At 36.5% G+C, this 20,585-nt stretch overlaps 1 non-coding gene across 1 annotated transcript; it reads left to right on the plus strand.

Annotated features, from left to right (window-relative positions):
* The first annotated feature begins 7,267 nt into the window (after positions 1-7,267).
* Positions 7,268-7,373, plus strand: LOC149089402 (U6 spliceosomal RNA). The gene has a single exon (XR_016193698.1). It is a non-coding gene; the product is annotated as a U6 spliceosomal RNA (small nuclear RNA).
* Positions 7,374-20,585: the final 13,212 nt, after the last annotated feature.

Consider the following 20,585-nt stretch of genomic DNA (forward strand, 5'->3'; position numbering starts at 1 on the left):
CTAGATGTGGGACTCCCTGCTGTACCAATTTTTTCCTGTGGTCACGCCACCGTTTCTGTTGTACCCCTGTGTTAGTAAAGTTTCTGACAAAGACGAACTGGGTATCGAACTCACGACACTCCTAAATTTTGGTACTTCAATCGGGTATGTTATCAACCTGTGCTACCGCGCCCTATAGGCCTATATAGGAATAATTTGTGGTTTCTTTCCTACATCTTTCCCCTCCTGATATAATAGGGTTATATATTTAGGAATTTCACAGCCGACCATCAAATGTTTTGGATTCTATCCAATACCAAAAAAAAAGTAGCAATAATCGATTCTGATCTTTTATTGCTGTTTAAAACGCCTGGTATTTTTGCAAGGTGTGTTTTTTTTTCTGTTTACCCCCTTGAGAAGAAAAAATTGGTACTTCAGGGAATAAAAACAAAATATAAAAAACACATAACAAGAAAAACACATAAAAGGGAATAAAACACGGACAGCACGTAAACATGGGTAAAAACATAAAAAAAACATTCTTTTTTTAAGCAGAATTGTCTATGAACACGCGTTTACAACTTCAGAATCAGCTTTGTATGCGCGGATTTCATGTTTCACGTTCATGTTCCAGCTCACAAGTACATATATATATATATATATATCTCGATTAATAGTTTTATCGTGATTTATAACTTCTCTCTGTAATTATTAGAGAATTTCGTGTCTACTGTCAAGCTCATGATAAATAAGATAAATGTCTTCAGTAATAGTTTTTATCATGATTTATAACTTCCTTATAATTAGGGAATTTATTGGTGTAGGATGATTATAGTTTTCCTCACGTGGAACACGGACGTTTCATATGAAATGTAATATTTAGAGGGTGTTCATAATGTCCTCACGCAAACGATTCTCAAACGAAGATTCTCGCAAACGAAAGTACTGGTCGTGTCGTACGGCAAAACTACCAATTACAAAAAATGTTTACGAATGTACACAAATGTTTCGGTAGGGAAATATTGGTAGTAAAGGCAGGCCGGCCATATATATTTCCTTCATTAAAAAGCAGGGGAAACATTCCATATGAGACATCGCCATTTATCTCCAGAAAAATTGTCAAAAATAAGTGAATTTTGCACCAATCGCTAAAATTTCTGAAAAATTTCGAACGGTGGGCAATAGAGGAGCTGCTGAACCTCGCAATGTATTAGAATGTAGTTCAACAAAAAAAAATTGTATACTTTAAAAAAATATGACGAAGACAACGCATCATATAACGGTGAATTCATTTAGAATAAAATAAAATATTTGTCACAATTGTGTTTCTTTACGGGGAACTTCATCTGTGATAGAACCAAAATTTCACAGAAGATAACAAAAATTTTGATTCTTTAATATTTTTGCATACGCTTAGCTAGTCGATGCACGTGCACCTACACCTGGTGGGCAAAGTTTAAACTGATTTTCCTTATTTTAAAAAAAAACTGTCATCATATCAATGCAGTCTTAAGTTGTTTTATAACAATATATCTAATATTTGCCAAAAATAGTTTCAAAATTTTTCTTAACATACAAAGTATTATAATTATGAAAGTAAAAAAAAACGAGCTTTTAAAACAAATATATAAGGGATGTATTAATTTACACACGCGTTGTAAATTCCGTATCATCAATTGCATTTCTTGAAGCATGTTGCAATAGACTAACGTAATCTTTTTATTTCCTATATTGAAACTAACTGAGGATTACCGCTGGATTTTCTTGCACCTTCTCTTTGTATAGTAAACTATACCTTCTCATAAGGCATACGCATGTGGCGAACTGAACTAGAATTAGATCAGCTGCGGTCAGATTTGTCAGCTTTGAGGGACGAAGTCCAAAGAATGTCTCGTTGTAAACATAAAAAAATTTTTCGCAACAAAAAACGATCTCGATCCCGCGATCGAAATTTTTCAGATCAGTTGCGTTCAGGAAAATTATGTTGGTATCATAGCCGTTTTGGCACTAAAGCCGCCAAGTGTGTCCAGCCGTGTCAGTGGTCGGAAAACTGCTAGCTTCGCCTGCTTTAACGGCGGCAGACGATGGCCACTTACACAGCCGTCTATATGTTCTTGATCTCAAATCAGGATTTCGTTTCCTTGTGGATAGTGGAGCTGCTATCAGCTGTTTCCCGAGATCATTAACTACGGCTTCAAAAAAACAGGATTTCACCCTGTACGCGCCAATAGTTCAAAAATTTTTACCTATGGCACAAAAAAACTCGAATTAAATCTTGGACTGCGACGATCATTTCCTTGGACGTTTGTCATTGCTGATACATCTCAGCCGATTTTGGGAGTAGATTTTTTGGAAAAATATGAGTTATTGATTGACGTCAAAAATAGGTTACTTATTGATAGCAAAACAACTCTTCAATCGAAGGGATTAGGTTGTTCAGGTCCCTCGTGCGGATTAACTCCGATTTCTGGAGAATTACCGTACCATAACATTTTAAAAAAATACCCTGAATTATTTAATTCTAATTTAAATTCTAATCCTAAACCTCATGACGTCACTCATTGCATCGAAACAAAAGGTGCACCAGTGTTTTCCAAGCCTACGAGACTTTCACCTGAAAAGTTGCAAGCAGTTAAATGCGAATTTCAGTCTCTCATCCAACAGGGCATCATACGACCCTCTAAAAGTCAATGGGCAAGTCCTATACACCTTGTTCCCAAGAAAAATGGAGAATGGAGAATATGTGGTGATTTTAGGCGTCTAAATGCAATTACGATCCCTGATCGTTATCCTATCCCACATGTTCACGATTTTACAAATTCTCTTTCTGGCAAGACTATTTTTTCGAAAATAGATTTAGTAAAGGCATACCATCAAATCCCAGTGGAACCTGAAGATATCCCCAAGACCGCAGTCATTACGCCAATTGGACTTTACGAGTATGTATATATGACATTTGGTTTGCGTAATGCTGCTCAAAGTTTCCAGAGGTTCATGGATAGAGTTTTATCTGGTTTAGGATGCTGTTTTTGCTATTTAGACGATTTATTAGTCGCTTCGGTCGATGCCGAATCTCATAAAAATGATTTGTAACAAGTATTCAAAAGACTTTCCGATTTTGGTATTTTAATAAATCTTGAAAAATTTTCATTTGGTTATCATGAATTGCCATTTTTAGGTTATTTGATAACACAAAAAGGTTTTTTGCCCATGCCTGAAAAGGTCAAGGCATTACTTGAATATCCATTGCCAAAAAATGTTGACGATTTGCGTCGATTTTTGGCTATGATAAATTTTTATCACAGGTTTCTAAAAAATGCAGCTGAAGTTCAAACAGGTTTGCATGAGTTAGTCAAAGGTAAGCCTAAACGAGATAAGTCATTAATTATTTGGTGTGACTTTAGTAAAAAAGCTTTTGAAGCCTGCAAAAAGGCTATTTCAGAGGCATCGTTTTTGACTTACCCTCAACCTGATGCCAAACTTTCACTATGTGTAGACGCTTCTGAGGTAGCGATAGGTGCAGTTTTGCAGCAAGAAACAAACTGGTAATAAAATTGTAGAACCCCTAGCATTTTTTTCTCGCAAACTTTCTCAACCAGAAAAAAAGTATAGTACTTTCGATCGAGAATTACTAGCTGTCTATTCGGCGATACGCCATTTTAGACACATGTTAGAGGGCAATAACTTTACCGTTTTTAGTGACCATCGTCCTCTCACGTATGCACTACAACAGAAAGGTGATAAACATTCCCCTCGGCAAATCAGACATTTGGAATATATAAGCCAATTTACAACTGATTTGCGTTATTTGCCTGGCAACCAGAATGTGGTTGCAGATGCTCTTTCGCGTGTGGAAGAAATTTCACTGAGTGGCTTGGATTGTGAGCAAATGGCCTGCGCCCAGCGGTCGGACCCGGGATTGCGTTCTTTACTCGATTCCGACAGTGGTCTCGAATTAAAGGATCTCACGATACCGAACGTAGAACAGTCCCTGTATTGCATAGACTTAAGATATAAATTAGTATAAATAGTATTATTACTCTGTGCTGTATTGCGACGTTTCTACGGGAGTGATTAGACCATATGTTCCCGAAGAATTCCGACGTAAGGTATTTAACATGATTCATGGGCTATCGCATCCTGGAATTAAAGGTACGATAGACATGGTGAAAAAGCGTTTTGTGTGGCAATCCTTGAATAAAGACTGTAAAGAATGGTGTCGAACTTGCATGGAGTGTCAAAAATCCAAAATACAACGGCACGTGAAATCTCCTCTCGGTACTTATCCATTACCTACAGCCAGATTTGCACATGTACATTTGGATGTGGTAGGTCCTCTCCCATCGTCTCGAGATAACCGTTATATATTAACGTGCATCGACCGTTTTACACGTTGGCCCGAGGCATTTCCGATTCCAAATCAAACTGCAGAAACAATAGCTGAAACATTTTATTCTGGCTGGGTAGCTCGTTTCGGAGTACCTGAGACCGTGACAACTGACAGAGGAAAAAATTTTGAAAGTGATCTTTTCAAGTATTTTTGCAGATTCCTTGGAGCTGAAAAAACCAGAACTACTGCTTACCATCCGCAGTCTAATGGCTGCGTAGAGCGCTTTCATCGCCAGTTGAAAAGCGCCATCATGTGTCATACTGACATCCGATGGACAGAAGTTCTTCCCAGCGTGCTGCTTGGGATACGTGTAAGTTTGAAAGAGGATATGGAAGCTACGCCTGCTGATTTGGTGTATGGATGCTCCCTTCGTTTGCCCGGCAGTTCTTCCGAAACTCTTCCAAAGACATCTCTTCAAGGCAAGATTTCGTGGACAGTCTGAAAGCTTATGTGCAGCGATTAGGTCCAACTCCTACTTCAAGCCACACCTCTAAAGCATGCTTTGTTCACAAAGATCTACCGATAGTCAAGTACGTTTTCGTCAGGAATGATGCCGTTCGTCGCCCACTGCAACAGCCGTATCAAGGTCCACATCGTGTCTTGCAGAGAACGGAAAAGTTCTACACTTTGGACATCAACGGCAAGAAAGCAACAATTTCCATCGACAGGCTAAAACCCGCCTACGTACTTAGTGATTCCTTGGTTCAAGAGTCAAGTAATGAAGTTCGGGACGGCGCAGTGATTACACGCTCTGGTCGTCGTTCTCGTCCGGTTGTCCGTTTTACTTCTTGATTATCTTCACGACTCAACGGGGAGTATTTGTGGCGAACTGAACTTTTTGACTTTAACCATAACCGTGAAATATACGTCACATCGTGGATCTATAAATACTGCCGAATTCTATTGTACATTCGCATTGCATTATATTCGTTCATCTGTATAACCACCATTCAATAGTTCACGTTAATTAATCATGTTATTCGTTCTGAATATTTAACCTTCTGATAAATGTAATAAATAACAGTTATGTTGATTATGGAGTCTACTGATATTTCTGAAGTTCTATCATTCCTTCACACACATTATGCAAGTAAGAATATTGGGAAATAGTTTTATATTCCACGAGTACGGTTGCGTGTTTACTGCATGCTGTTCTACAGAATCGAATTAGAAGACGGAAAATCTGATACAGTCTTTCTTGCCTGGGAGGCAATTCAGTTGTCTGCAGAAATAAGTCTTGACGATCTGCTGACTTCGGGGGTATAAGAAAGTGAAAATAAAATAATATTAAAATTAACATGGAAATAAGATATTCATAATAAGAAACTCGGTACAGAGGAGTTAAAACAAGAAGATAGAAAAAAAAATAATAAGAAATGGGGAAAGGAAGGATGCGGAGATAAGAACGAGATATTCTGGAATTGAGTTCAGCTAAACACTGCTGAATGTGAGAGAAGATGAAGCAACAACAAAAAATAATACAAGAAATAACAAAACCTTGGCGAAATTCCAAACCATTTCATCTTATATATATATATAGGAATAGTTTTCTGTTTTTCCTTACCTATTCCCATCCTGATGTTATAGGGTACTTTAAGAATTTCAGCCAACCATCAAATGTCTTGGATTCTCTCCAATACCGAAAAGTTAAAAAAAAAAATAGAAGAATAGATTCTGATCTTTTATTGTTGTTTAAAACGCCTTGTGTTTTTACAAGGTGTGGTGTTTTTTATTTCTTCTGTCCCCTGCCCTTGAGGAGAAAACATTGGTGAAAGAAAAACGCATAAAAGAGAATAAAACTCAAACAGCACGTGAACATGGGTAAAAACATGGAGAAACTGTTTTTTTTTTTTAAACTGATATTGTCTGGTATGACTTGAAAAAGAATAAATTCAGTAGTTTCTGAGTAACGTTTGCTGTTGTATATCTATCAATACACGTGCTTACAAGATTCAGAATTAGCTTTCATTTTTTTGTGCATCAATTTCGTGTCTTAATTTTATGCTCATGCTAAAGTAGAAGTTTCGAGTTATCCTTAATCATGAATTATATTTTTTCTATAATTGGATATTTTGTTGGTTTGGAATGAATGTAGTCTTTCTCACATGGAGAACATGGGCGTTCTTTTTTCTCAATCGTTGATCGTAAGACAAAAACTGAGTTAAAAAACAAAGTAACTTCCAATTAGAAAAACATTTTAAATCAGCGATACACAACCTCCTTCCTGTGGCCAAATACAGCGCGCAAAGGTGCTCCATCCGACCCGTGAAAAGTGTTTCAGTGGAAAAGTATGAGTAGTAAAACCTGACCGTATATATAATTTTGATAAAAATTACGGGGAATGTGATCGACGTGGGACAGCAGTAGAGATATGTAAATTTCGCAAATAAAAAAATCGGAATTTTGTAAAATAAAAAGTTTTGAAATCGAAAATTTTGCATATTCCCAAAAAAAAAAAACAACTTCAAATCAAATTTTTTTCATCTTTTCGTTAAAAGTGACACTGTTTTGAAGTATAATCACTGCTGCTTTTTAATTATGGTTTTTTTTCCATTTAAATTAATAGCTGCAAGTCAAGTTCCAACATTTTTTTACTTGAAATCTAAACGTCTTATTAGCGTTACATGCAACTCGTAAACATTCTTGTGGGGAATTTCAAACGAATCCGTTACATGTAGGAACATGATGTACGCATATGCATGGTCCTAACATATTTATGTTGCCGAAGTTATGCATGTTTCTGGTTACATTTCGGGGGCATTTGTAATCTGCATGACATGACCTAAAGTCTGTTGGTTTACCACTAGAGGTCTATTGGCATAATCGTGTAAAGTCTTCAAAAAAATATATTTTTCGGAAAAGGCATCCAGTAATATTTATTTTATTTTTATTGTTTTTGTACTTGCTTTCGCAGTACATATACTAAATTGGAACGATACGGAGAAGATTAGCATGGCCCCTACGCAAATATAACACGAGAAACCGTGAAGAGTTCCACATTTTTATTCTAAAAGAAAATAATTACGTATATGAAGCTGAGATGCTCGCTATATTCACAGCAACTCTGGATGCAGCCCCAAAGATGACGCAGACTATATTAAAATAGAATAGCCATTCGAGTATCCAGGCCATTCCAAACCCGCTTTCTGAAAACGCAATGGCCAGAAAAATCAGGAGAATACTTGTATTTCACCCATCAATACCCATCTCCAGGGTTAAATCCCACAACGGCCAGTGAGAAAACGAGCTAGCGGATGCTGCGGCCAAAGAAGCGAACCATACCGGAATCTTTTGCGACAAACTCTTATATCAGCCTCTTACGTCTAGTCACTCCTGTAGAGGGGCATGAGATAGCAAATTAGCAACTGAATTGGGATAGGCCAGAGGCGTCAGGAAGATCAACTTTTGAAGTTATTAAGAAGGTCGATACTAGGAGCAGGGGGCTGGTCACGGGAGCTCATCTTATTTGTCATCGGTCATGGGCCGTTCCCGTTGACAGAGCGGTGGCCATGGTTGCTCTGGAGGTCATGGCAATCTTATATCCCTTTAAAGCGATCGCCAGTGATAAATGCTCTTGTCTTGAGCCTGGCACACCCACTACGGCACATGCCGTCCAAAAACAAAGACCTTTGTTCTGGCCCAAAACAAGCCCGTTCCGGCTGCCCATCCCCACTGACCATGGATGCTTGGCATACTGCTTCGAGAGGAATCAAAGGAAAAGATAGGAAAATTGGTGAAATATTCGTTGAGCAACATCCAGAGGAAAATAAGGGACCCGACTCCTCCAGCAACTGTAACTCGGGTAACAGCGCCCCCGTAGAGGAGATTGCCGCGTCTTCACGATGACAGCGCGCTGGTGGCACTGTTTGCAAGCGAGGATCAGGATGAATCCCTAACCAAAAGGAATCCCGTAGAAACTTTCAAGATCTTCCACAGTGCTCAAGAATGAATTAGATTGTGTGGCTTGAACTGTCCGAGGGAATGGGGTCTCCGCCTTTTCTGTCATACAATTATTGATCGATCAGAGTTCTGATGGGGCCTTTTTTTCGATATGATTCTACACAACTTTCTGCAATCGTTTATCACATAATTCACATAATTTTAAATACGATGCACTGTATGTAATCTTCGACGTATTAATAAATTCAGGTTTGGCAGGGGATGTCCCCCCCCCCCCCCGCTTGGGCCGAAGAGCTTACGTTGTTCCTTGCTAGAGAGCCTCAGTGTCTCGCAGTTTATCCAGTAATAAATTTTGGAGCAAAGATGATGTAGGTGTTGTTGCCGTTTCAGATGGCCTGCATATCTGTATGGTAGTAGGCTTCATTCGTTGAGTTGGATGTCATGTTTAAAGCTAATTTATTCAAACAGTTATATGCTGCTGTCGTTAGCATTATACCGTGCCTTTCTTCACTTCACCATTCTCGATTGTCAAAAATTTTCTATTTTTTCCAAAAATGGCTTTACTTTGTTTCTCAAAAGAGTTCTATTTACTTTTAATTTACGAAAAAGATCCTAAAATTTACCTAGACATCACTAATTACCATCAAAATACTATCGAAGGTAAGTAAAGTCACCAATACAGACAAAACACTGCAAAAGGTGTAAGAAAGACAAGTAAAGTTGACTGTTAATTAAAGTTGGCAACTATTTAAATTAATAAAAACTCGCCAGTGCAGAGAACTAGACGACCTACTGCAAATCACAACAGATTAGAATGTAATTCAAAAAAAAATTGTATGCTTGATCAATATCTGAGATGAGGTGGAGAGAGAGAGAGAGATTATTTCTGACTTAAACTCATTATGATATTGAGGATCTTAATTATAACAATATACTTTATAAGAACGAAAATAACCTTGACCTTGATTTCAGTAAAGAAAAAAAATTCAAACTTCGTTTAAAATACGGGATAAAACGGGACATTTTACGGCAACAAAAAGTTACGGGAATGTCCCTTATAGTGACTTTCATGTGATCACCCTGAATCAGTAACTGACCAAGAGAGTGGACTGAGAAGATACATACATATTCTTGTTTCAAAATGTTTAAAATAATTATATGATTATCAAACAAACTAATTAACAAACTAATTAGCTTTTTAAAAAAATAATGCTTTTGTATTTTGTCCAGTGCAACGATTGTCATAATTTAAAGAAAGTTATCCGTGCAATATGGTAATCAAAACTGGTTTCATCACCTGAAAATTATAGTGCGAAATATACCAGATACGTTTAGCCTGGAAACAGCTCAATGGCTATCACACACAAATTCTTAGACAGTTTAGTAACTGTAGCAATTTCAACTTTACTTAAGTTGGACTTAAATTATTTAACTATAATTTATTTAAGTTTAACTTAAATAAATTATAGTTATCGGTTTTTATTTAAGTTTAACTTAAATAAATACCGATTTGAAAGTCAGAAAACATTTAAAAAAGCAAAATAATAAAACAGGCATAACTTAAACATATATGGCTTACATTCTTTCAAACCGAACACGGTCCATGCTAAATCGCCGTCGGGCAAATTTAGCATATCCCTATTGGGGCTGAACCGTGGTGGACTATATTATACGAGAATAATAATAATACATAAAATAGGAGATAAAAACAATGTGTTTTACCTCCATTATTTTTAAACTTAATATGGCTGCAAAATTAGCAGAGACTCGCATCATATAATGGTGGACTCACTTAGAAAAAGATAAAATGAAACATTTTGCTGTAGTGATGTCTATCTAACGGCGCCTTCACCCGTGACAGAACAAAAATTTGAGAGAAGATAACAACAATTTTAATTCCTTAATATTTTCGCATATGCTTAGCGTCTAGCTGATTGCAGTGACATCTAGTGAATATAGTTTTAACTTTTTTTGGTTTAAAAAATACAACTTTTACATCATTAACTTTTAAATTAAATTATCTTACATCATATTTGATGTTCCAAAAAGAAAAAAATATTTTCAAAATTTTACTTCTAATGATAATTTACAATTTTTATTTATAAAAAAAATGAGATTATAAAAAAATACTAATGTCTTAAAGTACATAACTTCTCACGCTCATGGTATCTGTATGACCTAATGCATTATTAGAAGCATGTTGCAATAAGTTAAATAGTTTTATTTCTCTTGCATTGAAACTACCCCACGATTATCGCTGGATTTTCTTGTACCCTCCCTGTATAGTACGCTATACCTTCTCACGAGGCATATACAAATTTATACAAGTAAAAATATTGGAAAATATTTTTATATTTCACGAGTACGGTCGCGTGTTTACTGCATGTTGTTATACAGAATCAAATTAGAAGACGGAAAATCTGATACAGTTTTTTGTTTTTTTGCCTGGGAGGCAATTCAGTTGAGACTCCAGAAATAAATTTTCACGATCTGCTGACTTCGCGAGCATAAAAAAAAAAATGAATATAATAAAATTAACATGAAAATAAGATATTCATAATAAGAAACTCGGTAGAGCGGAGGAAAATAAAACTAAGAAACGGGAGAAGGAAGGATGCGGAGATAAGAACGAGATATTCTGGAATTGAGTTCAGCTAAACACTACTGAAGGTGAGAGGAGAAGATGAAACAACAACAAATAAGAAATAATGCAAGAAAATAGAAAATGTATAAGAAATGAACAAAAAAGAAACCTTGGCGAAATTCCAAACCATTTCATCTTATATATATATATGGGGGGGGAAATAGTTTGCTGTATATATATTTCCAACCTTTCTCCCGTCCTGATGTTATAGGGTTCTTTAGGAATTTCAGCCAACCATCAAATGTTTTGGATTCTATCCAATACCAAAAAAAAAATAGAAAGAATAGATTCTGATCTTTTATTGCTGTTTTAAACGCCTTGTGTTTTTGCAAGGTGTGGTTTTTTTTCTCTTTTCCCCCTTCAGGAGAAAACATTGGTGAAAGAAAAACGCATAAAAGAGAATAAAGCTCAGACAGCACGTGAACATGTGTAAAAACATAGGAAAAACTGTTTTTTTCCTATCATTTTTAAAACTGAACTGTCTGGTATGACTTCAAAAAACAATAAATGCAGTAGTTTCTAAGTACAGTGGAACTTCGGTTAACGAGCAATTCGAATAACGAGCAAAAATTTTTAACAAATTTTGGCTGGGTGAACGAGCGATTGTTCGCATTATGAGCATAAATTTTGAGCTTTTTTTCACGTTATCACAACGGACCTCATAGTTCTTGCTTTCGCCCGCACACGTGTTATGGAATTGAGGTTAATATTCTCCCCTACGGTCTCCGATAAGCGTGCCTCAGTCGGAAAATTAACGCACGTAGTGGGAATATTTAGTGTACGAAACTAGATGTAAAACTAGGAATCAAAGCAAGGGCAAATGAATGGAGAATGACGTTTATAGCGTTGACAAGTGCATGGTCACTCATTTTGGTTCGAACAACCCACGGTTCTCTTACGAGTTGAATGGTATCTCTATTCCGGATGTAAGTAGGGTCACCGATTTGGGAATTCTCAATCATTTACGAGCAGCTTACGTTTTCTGAACAATGTGCAGCGGTGGTAGAATGCTTGGTCTAATTTTCAAAAAGTTTTTTTTCGCGCTCTTCTTAAGTCATTCTTCCGCTTTTTCGAGGCGTATTTTGTTCGGGACTGGAGTATGCTGTAAGGTTTTGGAAAACATACCTACACAGAGGGACATAGACTTGGTTGAAGGGGTGCAGAGAAGAGCCACGCGTGTCCTTATTGGAACATGGGACAGTGCGAGATTATGGTGTCGCAGGGAATTTTTCTCTAATAGGGTTGTTAATAAATGGAATAGCTTATCCCCCTGAATAATATAGGAAACAATGTTCACTCAATGGCCCTGCAGCCGTGACCAAACAAATATTCCAGACAAGATAACCAAAATTTTAATAATTTATAGTTTGGTTACGCTTAGTAGTTAATATCGATAATGATGTAGCACATCTAGTGGGCATATTTCAAACTAATTTTATTTTTGTAAAAAAAATGGACGTTATATATTATATTTTCTGAACTCTCTTATATATTTCAAATATTTATTACAAAATCGTTTCAAAAACATTTCTTGACGTAAAACGTGTCATGCTTATGAAGGTAAAATAATTTGAATACATTCTAATTTAAAATATTCCATCCTTGACTGACTATTGGTAAGGTTTGTTTTCCTCGCAGATAATCTAGAGGTTTCTGTTCTCTCTCCCCTCCAAACTGAGTGATTGTTATTGAGATCGTATTGTAATGTCCATGTTGACTCGGTGCAAAGAGCTTACTGAAAATATAATTGTCTTTTTTTCCCGGAATTTATAATCTATCTTTTTTTTTTACACGCACACTTCTCTACCCACAATTTTTACCCTTCACAGCCGTTTACTGGCACTTCCTAAGCGTCGTAATGGAGTCTTCTTCGGTGCCACCGATATACCGTGATATTCAGATTCAGAATGTATTCCTTGGATATCCTGATCCCCATAATTAGTAGCATCTATTGAATTTTCGTGAAATATGATGCAATAGCAACTGTAAACTCATGAAATCCGAGTACGAGATTACACTGTGGCATCTAGGTACACGCAATGGCACTTACCAGGTGAGCCCAACTGGCAGCTCTATATTACTGAAGAATTATATTTACTCTTGAGATTTTTTCTTTTTTTTGCGTATGAATTTCATTAATTCTTAAATTATTTTCCCCCATATATGAGCTTCTATTAATTCCAAAATATATTTTTTTTATCGAATATGAATTTTCATTAATTTTTAAATTACTTTTTTTTCATTAATATGAATAATATAAATAATTCCAAAATTATTTTTCACTGATTATGAATTTTATTCAAATCTGAAATTACATTCGAATTGCGATATAAATTTATTCAACCAGTTATGAAATTATTTCTTTCAAACACAGTGAAATCCTTTCTCTCATTCATCAAAAAATTATTTCTTTCTCATTCATCAAAAAATTATTTCTTTCTCATTCATCAAAAAATTATTTCTTTCTCATTAATCCTAAAATTATTTCTCATATTTCTCATTAATTCTAAAATTATTTCTCATATTTCTCATTAATTCTAAAATTACTTTACATTAGTTCCGGAAATATTTTCTAAAAGTAATTTTGATATAACGTCTTTATCCCATTCCGGAATACATTTCTCTTCACTGGGGTATTTTCCCCATCGTCTCTATAAATTCTGGAATTGTGCAACCTTTCCAGAAGGCCCCTAACAAAATGCTTCAAGGGGCCACAGCATGTGGCTTGCGGGCCATGCCTCGAAGACCCTTGCGTTGGATTAATGATTAGTAATTATTCCTGTTAACTCATTACAAATCATCCACGTTCAAAGACATCCATTTTATTCGTATACATTTTGTTGGTTAATAAAAACATCAATCATATATTTGATAAATTAACCCTTTAGCATCGATATATCCACAGGAGAAACATTTTGAGAGGCTATATTAAGCAAATGTCGTACCTCTTAAATGCTACTACATGACCACAAAAAAATACTGTCAATTTAAAGAAATAGAGAATGTTGCACTTCACAGGAAACGCACTGTATTTATGTGATTAACATAGGTTTGGATAGTATAAAAATGTCAATTTATTGTTTCCCACTGACTTTTCTATCACTATTCAAGAATGCATAGCAATATGTCTTCTCCACATACGGTAATTCCCTCCAAAATGCAAGGGTAAAAAATCGTTCTTTTTTTGGTTTGTCAAGAAATAGAAGATGTATACCTTTGACCCCTCTACTGTTGCCAATTATGGAAAGTTCATGAACAGCTCACAAGTACAAATCGAATGTTTAGGAATTGCTTAGAAGCATGAATGACTAAACGAGCTCAAAATTGTCGTGATAGCACTTTCCTACAAGTACTTCTATTTTCCATTTTAATCAATAATAAAATTGAACATTTTCCTTTTTTTTCTCTCCAAGACACGCCTTATATTTTTAATCTTCAGCGAAATCCTTTCGAAGTTCATATACCAATGTGTTATAATATATAGGATTTGACTGCCGTCAAATCGTAAACATTCTTTCTTGTTGTCTTGTTCCCATGTTCGTATGAAATTTCAGAAGTAGCACATGATCTCTATTGACAATTAAAAAATAGCATCTCTATCAAAGTGCTCGTATTCTAATTATTGTCACACCTGTCTTAACGAGAACTTTTAGGATAGAGAAGTTATAGCTCTTTTCCGCCGGAACCGATCCGATTATCTTTGGAGTTTAGTGAAAAAAATTAATTATACAAAGGTGACGTCACTCTCCGCTACCATACGAAGGTTGTTTAACAACTGGCTGTTGCGGAGATACATTTTAGAAAGAGAGAAAATTCAGCGACCCCTGTGGGGAATCGAACCCACGTCCTTTCGCTTTCCGGGTGAACGCTCTAGACCACTAGACTACAGAGGCAGCGAATCTCTCAATCTTTCCTTGGAGCTCGTGTATACTGAAAGGAACCGTACATGGACGGCCGGACCAGACTCAGGCCAAGCTCACAACTGCTGCTCAGGGGTCACAACGGTCCCTTTCAGTGTACACGAGCTCCAAGGAAAGATTGAGAGATTCGGTGCCTCTGCTGTCTAATGGTCTAGGGCGTTCACCCGGAAAGTGAAAGGACGTGGGTTTGATTCCCCGCAGGGGCCGCTGAATTTTCTTTCTTTCCAAAATATATCTCCGCAACAGCCAGTTGTTAAAAAACCTTCGAAAAATTAATTAGGTGTTAAAAAACACACACACGCGAGTTTTCCCCGCCACGTGTTCCCAAGGGCGGATGATGATGGTGTGTTGTGATTATTTTGTAATACAAAATATATTGTTGAAAAACGATTTCATAGAAGAGATTAATTAACGATGTTTTTTTAAATGTGTTTCAAGTTTCGTCAACGAGTTTCGAATCTTGGTGCTCACGATGAGAATCCTGCACGATACCCACACGACCGTACAGCGGCTCTTGGCTTTCCTATGAGAAAATCCTCTGTATCTCATCTTTCCTACATGCAAAAATGTTCCATTCACTTCAGGCCCTCAAGTTTTTTCTCTCGGACTCTTTGGATACACACACACACATTTATACAATTTTATAAATCTTTCAAGATTTTAATTTAATTTACACATAAATTAAAAAAGAAACCACCAAAATTTACATATAATTTAATTAGTAAAAATTCTTTACATCATTTTAATGAGAAATCCTCCAATTGAACCAGTGCTGTTTAAAAAAAAAAAATTCCTTACCTGAAAAAAACGCATAGTTCTCAGAAACAGAAATCATTAGCAAAAATAAATTCCTGCCATCAGTTATAGATATGTTTTTTATATTAAAATATTTTAAAATACTCCTGTTCATCTAGAAGAAAACCTCGAATGCAGTAAGACGCAGACAAATTTATGGTATTTAAAAAAATTTAAAAATGTGTTTTTTTTGGCAAAGGTTTTTTTTGGAATTATTAATGATTAAAAATAACTACATTTAAAAACAAATTTCCAACATGTTTTTCAAAGGTCAGCATATATATATATATATATATATATATATAAACTGAAGAGCCAAAAAAACTGGTATAGGCATGCGTATGCAAATAAAGAGATATGGAACCAATCAGAGTACGGCGCTGCGGTCGGCAACACCTATATAACACAACAAGTGTCTGGCATAGTTGTTAGATCGGTTACTGCTGCTACAATGGCAGGTTATCGAGATTTAAGTGAGTTTGAACGTGGTGTTATAGTCGGTGCACGAGAGATGGGACATAGCATCTCCGCGGTAGCGATGAAATTTGGATTTTCACGTACGACCATTTCACGAGTGTACCGTGAATATCGGAAATCCGGTAAAAAATTAAACCTACGACATCGCTGCGGCCGGAAAAAGATCATGCAAGAACGGGACCAACGACGACTGACGAGAATCATTAAACGTGACAGACGTGCAACCCTTCCGCAAATTGCTGCAGATTTCAATGCTGGGCCATCAACAAGTGTCAGCGTGCGAACCATTCAACGAAAACATCATCGATATGGGCTTTCGGAGCCGAAGGCCCACTCGTGTACCCTTGATGACTGCACGACACAAAGCTTTACGCCTCGCCTGGGCCCGACAACACCGACATTGGACTGTTGAGGACTGGAAACACGTTGCCTGGTCTGATGAGTCTCGGTCCCAATTGCTTCGAGCTGATGGACGTGTACGGGTATGGAGACAACCTCATGAATCCATGGACTCTACATGTCAACAGGGGACTGTTCAAGCTGGTGGAGGCTCTGTGATGGTATGGGGCGTGTGCAGTTGGCGTGATATGGGACCCCTGATACGTCTAGATACGACTCTGACAGGTACGTAAGCATCCTGTCTGATCACCTGCACCCATTCATGTCCATTGTGCATTCCGACGGACTTGGACAATTTCAGCAGGACAATGCTACACCCCACACGTCCAGAATTGCTACAAAGTGGCTCCAGGAACACTATTCTGACTTTAGACACTTCCGCTGGCCATCTAAATCCCCAGACATGAACATTATTGAACATATCTGGGATGTCTTGCAACGTGCTGTTCAGAAGAGATCTCCACCCCCTCTTACTCCTACGGATTTATGGGCAGCCCTGCAGGATTCATGGTGTCAATTACCTCCAGCACTACTTCAGCTTCAGACATTAGTCGAGTCCAAGCCACGTCATGCTTCGCGGGGGCCCTACACGATATTAGGCAGGTGCACCAGTTCTTTTGGCTCTTCGGTGTATATATATATATATATATATTTCATATGTCATGCTGTAACGACAAAAAGTAAAATAATAGCTACAAATAGATTTATATGATTAATCCAATATCTGTTTGATTAATACCAAAACATTTATTTTATTATACCAAGACTTATTTGATTATACAACGATTTGATTAATTGCAAGAGCTGTTGGAAGTGGCAGCCGCTGACGTCATTGCACGATGTACAAACGACGTAAAAACGATTCCCGGACGTGATTCCAAACCACCGCGTGTTGAACATCGAGTTCAGCTGCAACGGCTCGTGTTCATGTCGACGGGGAATCGGCAAACCGTTGCATCATTAACACGGTTTGTTTCATTTGAAGACTGTGTACATTGCGCGGTCTCTCTGCATCACGCAGTGCTGGGTAGAAGGTCCCCGTCTCCCGTAGCAGTCGATCTATCGTGGCGAAGATAGTATTGTGCGAACAACGCCTCATCAGATATTGATGTTAGCACCATCGCCATATGCTGGACCGTAAATCAGATGCATATCAGCGTATTTCTCGTCCGTGCAGTCAGCCATCACGATACTGATTGAAATGGACAACAGACAAATGCTACACGTGCTTAATAGCTCTAATTTACGTCGCCCGCAGCGCGTGATCCTACTCCAGCGCATGCGTTTCGCGACGCTGCTGACGTCATATATAGTGAGCGAGCCCACGAACGCATTCACCGATCAACTGGCATCCACCTTTCGTCTCCTCAGGACTCGGAGCCTGCGTGTTTTTCGCGATTTTCACCCTCTCAACGTGGTTTGCGACATCATGTTCCATTGCAATTTTTGTTCCTCTTGATGCCTACTAACAGCCCTCTGAGTTTGTCGGTCAATTAAGAGAACAACCTGTATATTCAATGGCAACGGATAGAGATAATCGAGAGATTAAAAAAGAATTCTTTTTCAGGTTTTTAAGACTTTTCATCTTTTATTATTTGATCGTTTGATTTCATAGAACAACGTAGGAAAAAAAAAGTGCGAAATAAAAGGAGAGAAAATTCACTTTGAATTGAAGACGATAAATTTTTTATCCCATCAAATATCGTTTCTTTAGGTATCGATCTTTTCTTGGTGACTGCCCATATGGGACAGATTTTCACACTGGATCCTTTTTTAGTGATACCGGAGACGATTCCATCGATTACCGATGCGGAGAGAATTCTATTCCTGTTTCATTCTTATTGCTTTTTTTTTTTTTGGTTATCTCATCGTTTCGGAGCGATAAATGTTTTTAGGAAGTAAGTATTTTGTGTGTAAAATTGTAATCATCGATATTGTTTTGTTTTGTTATACTAAAAACATACTTTCACTTTCGATCTTAAAAGTTTATCGTTGTTCATGTTTTTATATAATATATGTTTGTATTCGAAGGCTTCAATTGAATAGAAGATATTGTTTTCCATTCGCGTTTTCTCTTCATTTTCGTAGATATGAAATCGAAAAAATATTAGATATAACTGAGTTTCTTCGAATAAACTAGTGAAACAAACGATGTTATCTTTTTGTGTGTGTGTATATGTATATATATATATAAAGGTTTTTATTTTATTCCATAAAACCTATATGAATCGTCGTTTAGAATATGCAATGTTAGTTTTCGTTGCGTGTTCAAGGTATCTGTTTTTAGTTTTTGAGAAAATACAAACTCATATTACATGCTCATAAAGCCATAGTGGATTCATATTTTCTTTTAACATTGTTATTCGGGCTATAGATATTTCCCTGAATATATAACGTCTTGTTATCTGAAATAATAAGGATGTATAGTGAAACTCGGTAAAAAACGACATCGAAGTTATGATGTCTCTAGTATTGAGGTTGAATTTTGCGGACCTTTTTTTGAAAAATATCATCAGATGCAGTCAAATAGTGTGCATGAAGTTGCTTTTCAATTATGGTTCGCATATGACTCTTTTTTTTAATCAATAAAAATACTAATAATAATCCAGGCATAATTAATCCAGGACATCGCCAATGCTCGCAAAAATGTGCTAATTGTCAGGAAAATTGCCAAATATTGATAATTTTTGGCGAGAAATACAATGCTACCCTCTGTAGTGATGTAAAATATATTTCATAAAGCAAAAAATAACATATAGAATATGTCAAATGAACATATTTATATGTTTTTTGTCATATTCATTGTAACACAATTTATTAATTATGAAAATAATTTGTTTCTATTTGAATGCTTCATTTGAATGGAGATATTCCTTTCTATATTCGAGTTTTCTCTTATTTTCGGAAAATGTGGAATCGAAAAAAAAAGAGAGTAGATAACAGAGTTTCGAAATATAAACTAGTGAAACAAATTATGTTATCTCGATATATTTAAAGATTCATAATTTATTCTGTAACAACTATATGAATCGTCGTTCAGAATTTTGTAATATTCAACTACAAATACAAGGCCACAACAAGCAAACAGCCCAACGTGGTAGCTTAGATTCGTTTCGGTTTCGTCTCTTTTATGTACAGGGTGCATAGGAAACCGGGGGTGTGTCATTTTACTGGTGAACCGTTGGTCCTAGAGGTATATTTCTAATTAGAAAAAGTTTCCAAATAACGTGTAGTAATCAGATATGTCATTCATATATTTCAAGGGTTGTATAGATTTAAAAAAAACAACTTTCTATACATTCCCCGTGTGCCCCAGAACCCAATTAGAACATTTTTGCACTGTTTCTTCTGATGATAACAAAAAACTTTCATGTTTCTAAGTGCAATATTCACTGAGATATTCGAATATCACGGAGGATGTTTGGTAAAACAAAAAATGTAAATGCGAGAAACCGTTTTATCCGCATGTCTCTAACACTGTTTTTCCCAAATTTCTTCCGTTTTCCGAATTCGAATATCTCAGTGAATATTGCATTTAGAAACATATAATTTTTTTTGTTGGTATCAGGAGAGACAAGGCAACCATTTCCTTACTGGATTTCAGGGCAAACTGGGAATGTATAAAAAGTTATTTTTTATTTTATTTTAATAACTATACAACACTTTGAAACATGAATGACATATGTTTACATTATTACTACACGTTATTTAAAAACTTTTTCTAATTGGGAGTATACATCTAGAATCAACGGTTCACCAGTAAAAAATGTCCTGCCAGAAAATGCCCCACCCACCTTTTGCTATGCACCCTGTATAAATTTTAGTTTCTGAGGAAATACAAATGCATGTCATATGTTCATAAAATGTACGTATCAGAATTTGAAATATTCAAATACAAATACAAGGCCCCAACAAGCAAACAGCCCAACGAGGTGGCTTAGATTCGTTTCCGTTTCATCCCTTTTATTAGAGGCTGCATAACAAACTGGGAGGCATGACATTTTACTGGTGAACCGTTGATCCTGGAGGTATATTTCCAGTTAGAAAAGGTTTCTAACTGGTATCGGCACATGTTTCATGA

Source organism: Pholcus phalangioides, unplaced genomic scaffold (genome assembly GCF_987345545.1).
Source record: "Pholcus phalangioides strain wild (caught in Gottingen) unplaced genomic scaffold, Ppha-v1.0 ptg000002l_1, whole genome shotgun sequence".
NCBI lineage: Eukaryota > Metazoa > Arthropoda > Arachnida > Araneae > Pholcidae > Pholcus > Pholcus phalangioides.